This window comes from Tigriopus californicus, chromosome 6, assembly GCF_007210705.1.
Source record: "Tigriopus californicus strain San Diego chromosome 6, Tcal_SD_v2.1, whole genome shotgun sequence".
Classification (NCBI taxonomy): domain Eukaryota; kingdom Metazoa; phylum Arthropoda; class Copepoda; order Harpacticoida; family Harpacticidae; genus Tigriopus; species Tigriopus californicus.
This window is the reverse complement of record NC_081445.1, coordinates 10,675,964-10,681,963: the sequence shown is the minus strand read 5'-3', so window position 1 is coordinate 10,681,963 and position 6,000 is coordinate 10,675,964. Positions and strand designations below refer to the sequence as shown.

The window sequence follows — 6,000 nt, the reverse complement described above, 5'->3', positions numbered from 1 at the left end:
GCCGTATAACCGAAGTGACAAAAATCGGCCCTATGGTAACTGGGGAGCACTGAAATACACCGTTTGATTGTATTTAAAATGGAATTTTGGTTGTCATAAAACTCCCTTGGTTTATTAGCTTAGTTTCAGTTCTACAAACACGGAACTAATAATCATTCGGTGAAGTTCACATTCCTTGTACGTAGGGAATTTGTTTTTGGGAGTCAGGTATGTGTTATGGCTAAATATTTTTTTCATGGTGATACTGACACTCCTGCCTAACTAGTAAACAAATACGAAAACACGCTTCTGCTGCGCTAACCAAGCTTAGATCAATTTGTAGATGAAACTAATGAATGATGGACGGACACAATAGAGCATGGGCTGGTCTTTGTTTAGTTTGCTTAGACAAAAGCTTGCTCCTTATCACCAGTGCAAAGTTTGAGGAATTGGTGCGCAATTACCTCGCGCAAGATTGCGCTGTGGAAGATTATCGCTTACCTAATGAGCACAGAAACCAAGCGCCTTTGAAAAACTGGACTTTGCCCGTATTCTGCCGGAACTACCTGCAAAGGAGTATTCTGCCATGGCCAGGTTCCGATCTCCTCGAGGAAATACGAAATGCATTCCCAACATGCCTTGGAGTTATTGGCTTTTAGAGGTTTCGTATAGTGATCAAACAAATTTTCAAAATCAGGATCGCCAGAAAGCTAGGAAAGTCGAAGCACGGGCCTTTTCTAACATATAGTAGAACATTAGGCTTGACCAAAAAGGTGACCCTTGTTTGATCGGAGAAAAGTCAGGGTTACTTTTTGTGATTAACTAACGGGTTTTCGATTTTCCGCTAGTAATGCCGTAAGCTATGTCTGTGCAAAGGCCAAATGCGTCCCCACTGCCCTTTCAACCCATGGGAGCCACCAATGGCCGGTACTTCCCATTGGGGAGTATGAAGGTGCAAAGTTGGGAAGCTTCTTTAGAGAGAGGTATTTGAAAGTATCCGTGCAGGCGTCCAGTTTGGCGAAAACACGGGCCCCAGGTATTACTTGTCGCATTAGATCAGGGACGGAGCTGAATGGGTGGACTGGTCGTGTTTTGGCCTCCTTGAGGCGACAGTAGTCGATAACCAAACGTACTTTGCCGTTCTTTTTCGGGACAAAATGGGCAGGTGAGACCCACTCAGTTGGTTCATGCTCACGGATTATGATTTGAGATTTGACCTACTCTGAGATCAGCTTGGAAGCAGGCTCCTTGTAATGTAAAGGGACTTGTCAGGCTGTCGTAAAGTGTATGTGTTTAATTGGTGTAGGTGAAGGGTTAAAATCGTGTTTATTGTCCTTGAGGTGAATATCAAGAGGACCTCGTCAGTAAAGCTTTCCTGCGGCGTCATTAAGGCTCGTGCCAAGGACGCCCCTGGCGGCTGCATCACGGATCATTACGGCAAGGCAGGGGCCGGCCTGGAGCCTCTTGATGGCAGCATCCACCGATTTTTTCATGGCTTTGATGACCATTTATGATTGAGGGGGGAGTTTGAGCTCCACCTCATTGGCGTTGTCAGGCAGCTCTCCAACGCAGACGGCTGCTGCTTTGCCTGATGAGGGACTTTTGACCTTGGCGGCACTTTCCTGGGATTTGAGCCAATGGATTGGAGCAATGATCTCATTGTAATGAGAGGTGGACTTCTGCTTGCACTGATGAACTGCTGGGAACTCCTCGATGAGGCCTCAGTGAGAGCCTTTAGGTCGTGGCAACCAATGGGGGTTTGCCTAGGGATTGGCGAGACATCTGCGTCAATGGTTGCTGTTGCGGCATTGTTCCAAAAGTTACACTAAGGGTTAGCTTGCCCAAGTTCTTGATAATGGAGCCATTGGCGGCAACTAGGCGTGTTGAGGGCGGTTTGATTTCGACTCCGGGTGGAACATTCCTCGCCGGAATCACGGAACGGGCTGCACCCGAGTCTGGGATGCCAACAAGTTCAAAGTGGGCTTGTTCAGCCAGACACATGCGTGTGATCTTGGTAAGGGGGGCGGCACGTGTGGGTGTAGACTTGGTACTGGAGATGGTGCCGATTCTTGAGGTAGATGGGCTCCTGACATCCATGTCGTCATTAAAGCGCTGGCCAGATGACGAGTTACGCCGTTGTGGACGGCCTTGATAGTCTTGTTGATTAGGCGAGCTGGATCAGGTCCTCAATGTGTGACAAACTTCCCTTATATGTCCCACTTTGTTTTTGTTGCAGTTGAAGCATCACTTCTCTCTCCACGGGCATGCCAAGCCCTGGACGTGGCGCTGGGATCCACAATCACAGCAAGTGCCTCGATCGCCGCCAAGACAACATTAGTTGTCTCAGGGTTGGTGCGGATTGAGTTGGAGACAGCGGGAGCAACATGGTGGATGGGCGTGAAGGAAGTGTTGGACATAGACTCATAGGTGATAGCGGCTGAGTGGAGCATCCTCAGGGTCGGGTTATTAACCTTCCTAAGCTCCCAGAAAAGCTCGGTCCCGGACTGACAACTGGGTACATACATTTGGGTATGTTAGAGGGATAAGGCAAAGGTTTTAAAGACCTATTTACTCTTGGAACCATCAATGAGTATGTTTTTGTAGTAAAGGATAGGTTTCATATAGAGTACTTTTCCTTAAGATTTGTAGTTTTAAAGGTTCGTATTTCTGGACATTTTTGCACATTTTTGCACAGTTTTGTCCACCCTTATTTTTGGACACTTTTGGACAGGGGTGGACAAAAGTGGCCAAAAATGAAATGTCCACCCTGGCAGTCCCTGTTATATAACATCCTTGAGTCCCCCAGTGTACTCGCTACTTCGAGTATATCAAGTCCCGAGAGTGTGCTTGACCCGAATATCGTTCAAGAATTGAAGAGTTGATGTGATACGTAACAATTAAAAGACAAGTGGACTTGACTTTGCCTCAAGCGCACTAATCATTTTATGTTAATGCGCCCAGCATCCAACCTTGTATCAGTAAATGGCTTAAGCCTGTTCTCTACTGCAAATTTGTCTCACCCCACACCCAGGCTCTTAGACAGAGTCGGCCTTAGCCACAAATAAGGTCACTCTTTTGACACTGCCAACTTCTCATCACAAAAAGTCTTCATTGACCTAATAAACTTCGCGAGGAGTTTTGTTCAAGTTTGTCATGTTCACGCGCAAAAAAACTTGGTCTTAACAAACAACACTACATACTATGGTGGAAGAAGGGCACCATTTGGGTCAATGCAAGGTCATAATTCGTTTGCACTTTTTGGACAAAACCTAAACCTTCATGTTCTTTGAGGCTCGGAGTTCGGACCTCGCCATGGGTCAGTGCTGATTAGCAACCATTGGTTTAACACTTAAACAGTCTGAACACTTGCAAGACTTTCAATTTGTCAAAGGTACCGTGGATGGGATGACCTCTGAAGAAAAAACTTGCCAGTGAACCGATCATGATAGGCTCTTGAGGTACTTTCAATTCCACCTTTGTTTTACTTCCATGGTGTACCATCATGATTCTTGCGTTTAACAGGTGTTGTTTTGCAAATCCTTAATTTCTTTTAGAACTCTTGACTTTTGAGGGTAATCACGAAACCCCTTTGATCCAGTAACGACTGAACTCTGGACATATTTGACGCCGCCAAATGTACCCCAATAGTATAAAGGACAAGCTTGAAACCATCAAACTCAACCTCCCGACCAAAATTGGAAAATAATCTCAGTCACTCATTCCAGGTTCAATCGCCATATACATTCAAAAGTAAGGCAGGAAATTTAAGTTAAACTAAACGTGTGATATAACAAGTACGAACAAAGAAATTTGACTTGCGTGAAAAAAAATTACGAGCGAGCTGAATTCGTGTAAAGTTCCAAAATATTTTTGATGTCAGTGGTTGCCAGGCACATCCAAGCACTCTCTGATTGTAAATCAAAGGTGTTTGAATCGCCAAAGAGCGAAAAAGAGCCAATAATAACATGATCCAGGAGTTCCAATGTTAATCATCTTGAATTTACATCTAATTGAATGCATGAAAACTGGATCATAATTTTGCAAAGGCTCGATAACCTCAACATCCCCAAGAGTCTCTTAAGATGGATCAAATCGTTCCTTGCCAATAGGAAACAGAGGGTCAAAGCGGGCCATATCTACAGTGACCCAGTTAAGATCATTTCAGGCATTCCGCAGGGCACAATACTCGGGCCAATACTCGGGCCAATACTTTTCATCCTATACCTCTCACCTTTATCTGGCCAGGTGAAGAATTGCATGATCTCGTCTTATGCTGACGACATAAGCTCATCGTTGGTAGAAATGGCCAAGATTGCTCCCTTCTCCAAGAGGACCTTAATAATGTATACAAATGGGTCGACGAAAGCAACATGAAACTAAATGGATCCAAATTCCAGATCATGTCATATGGTTCATCGGCTTTCCCTCCATATTACCTACCTGAGAGGGAGCTGGGAGCTGGGAGCTGGGAGCTGGGAGCTGGGAGCTGGGAGCTGGGAGCTGGGAGCTGGGAGCTGGGAGCTGGGAGCTGGGAGCTGGGAGCTGGGAGCTGGGAGCTGGGAGCTGGGAGCTGGGAGCTGGGAGCTGGGAGCTGGGAGCTGAGATTGAAATTTTCTCTTGCATCAGAGACCTTGGCGTTACTCTTCAGGATGATGGAAAATTCAATATTCATCTCAGCGAGAAGGTAACTAAAGCTGCTCAAATGGCAGGCTGGGCTTTACGCACCTTCAAGACCACGGATAGGTTAGCTATGGTTACCATCTGCAAATCCATCGTACAACCCCATCTGGGCTATTGCTTATTGATTTGGAGCCCATATATTGTTGGCGAACAAAACAAAATGGAGTGTATTCTCCGGCCCTTCACTCGGCAAATCACTGGAATGTCTAAACTCTCCTACTGGGATCGACTTCAGCATCTACGCCTGTACAGTGTGCAAAGGAGACACGACCGGTATGACATATTACATACCTTTAAATGTATCCATGACCTGTCCCATCCATGAACGGACATTAATTTCGTCCAACGAGACAATGAACGTGTTACATGTACCCAACCTCATTGGAACTACAACAAGAATGCGACTGCTAAATCAAACATAAGCCACTCATTTCTTGAGAGAGGCCCAAGACTCGACAACAAACTGCCCTCCTCCCTTCGAGTCATCTCTGTTAAAAAAAATCTTCTCCCCAAATTCAAAGGGGACTTGGGTAACTTCCTCCAAGCATTCCAGACCAACCTTCATTACCCGGGTATCATCGATCAGTAAATTCAAACCCGTTTACTGATCAGATTCACTTTCGAGTGATTGTGTAAATATATCTGTGCCTTGAATCCATTCAAGACATCTGTTTGTATACGGTAAATAAATCATTATTTTAATGGTTTGAAATGATCAGCAGTAGCCTCTTGGAGAGTACAGAGAGCAAAAACCGATCCACAGTAAGGCTTAAATCATAGTTTTAGCCCGTTTCTCAATCAGATCAAAGCCTACTGGGGGTTGGAAAGACCCCAGTTAAATGCGACCTCGATGATTGATCCCATTTTCCTTTTTTTTGGTCTGCTTTTTCACGGGCTTTTCCAATTGCTACAAGCAATGCAATCCTCAGTACTATTGAAATGAAAGGTTATAATTTGTCTTTTAATTATCTTTTAATCTTTATATGATAATTGGTTTACCAACAAATTTGAGTTGGCGGACCGAGCTAGTCCTTGAATGTGGGGATGATCCGGAATACAATCTAATTTTTTTGTCCAAGTCTGACTTGAAAGACGTTACTAGATCAATAAGGCCTAAGTATTCCTTATGAATATTAGACGGAAGCAAATTAAACAATGAAGGAGCCCGAGAACGAAACGAAAAGGAATTCATTGTTCAAACTAGCCTGGATTCTCGAAGGCTTTAAGGTGCTCTCAAAATCCACATTAAGCCTCTACGGCCACTAGAATTGACCCTAAATCCTTGGTTCGGACAAAGCTCATGAATGATTTTGAAGACGTGAAGTATCAGATACATTTTTC

At 44.7% G+C, this 6,000-nt stretch overlaps 1 protein-coding gene across 1 annotated transcript in view; it reads left to right on the top strand.

The window, feature by feature from the left end:
* LOC131882507 (uncharacterized) overlaps positions 1-6,000 on the top strand; it is a 34,507-nt gene that overhangs the window by 6,222 nt on the left and 22,285 nt on the right. The window lies entirely within an intron of this gene.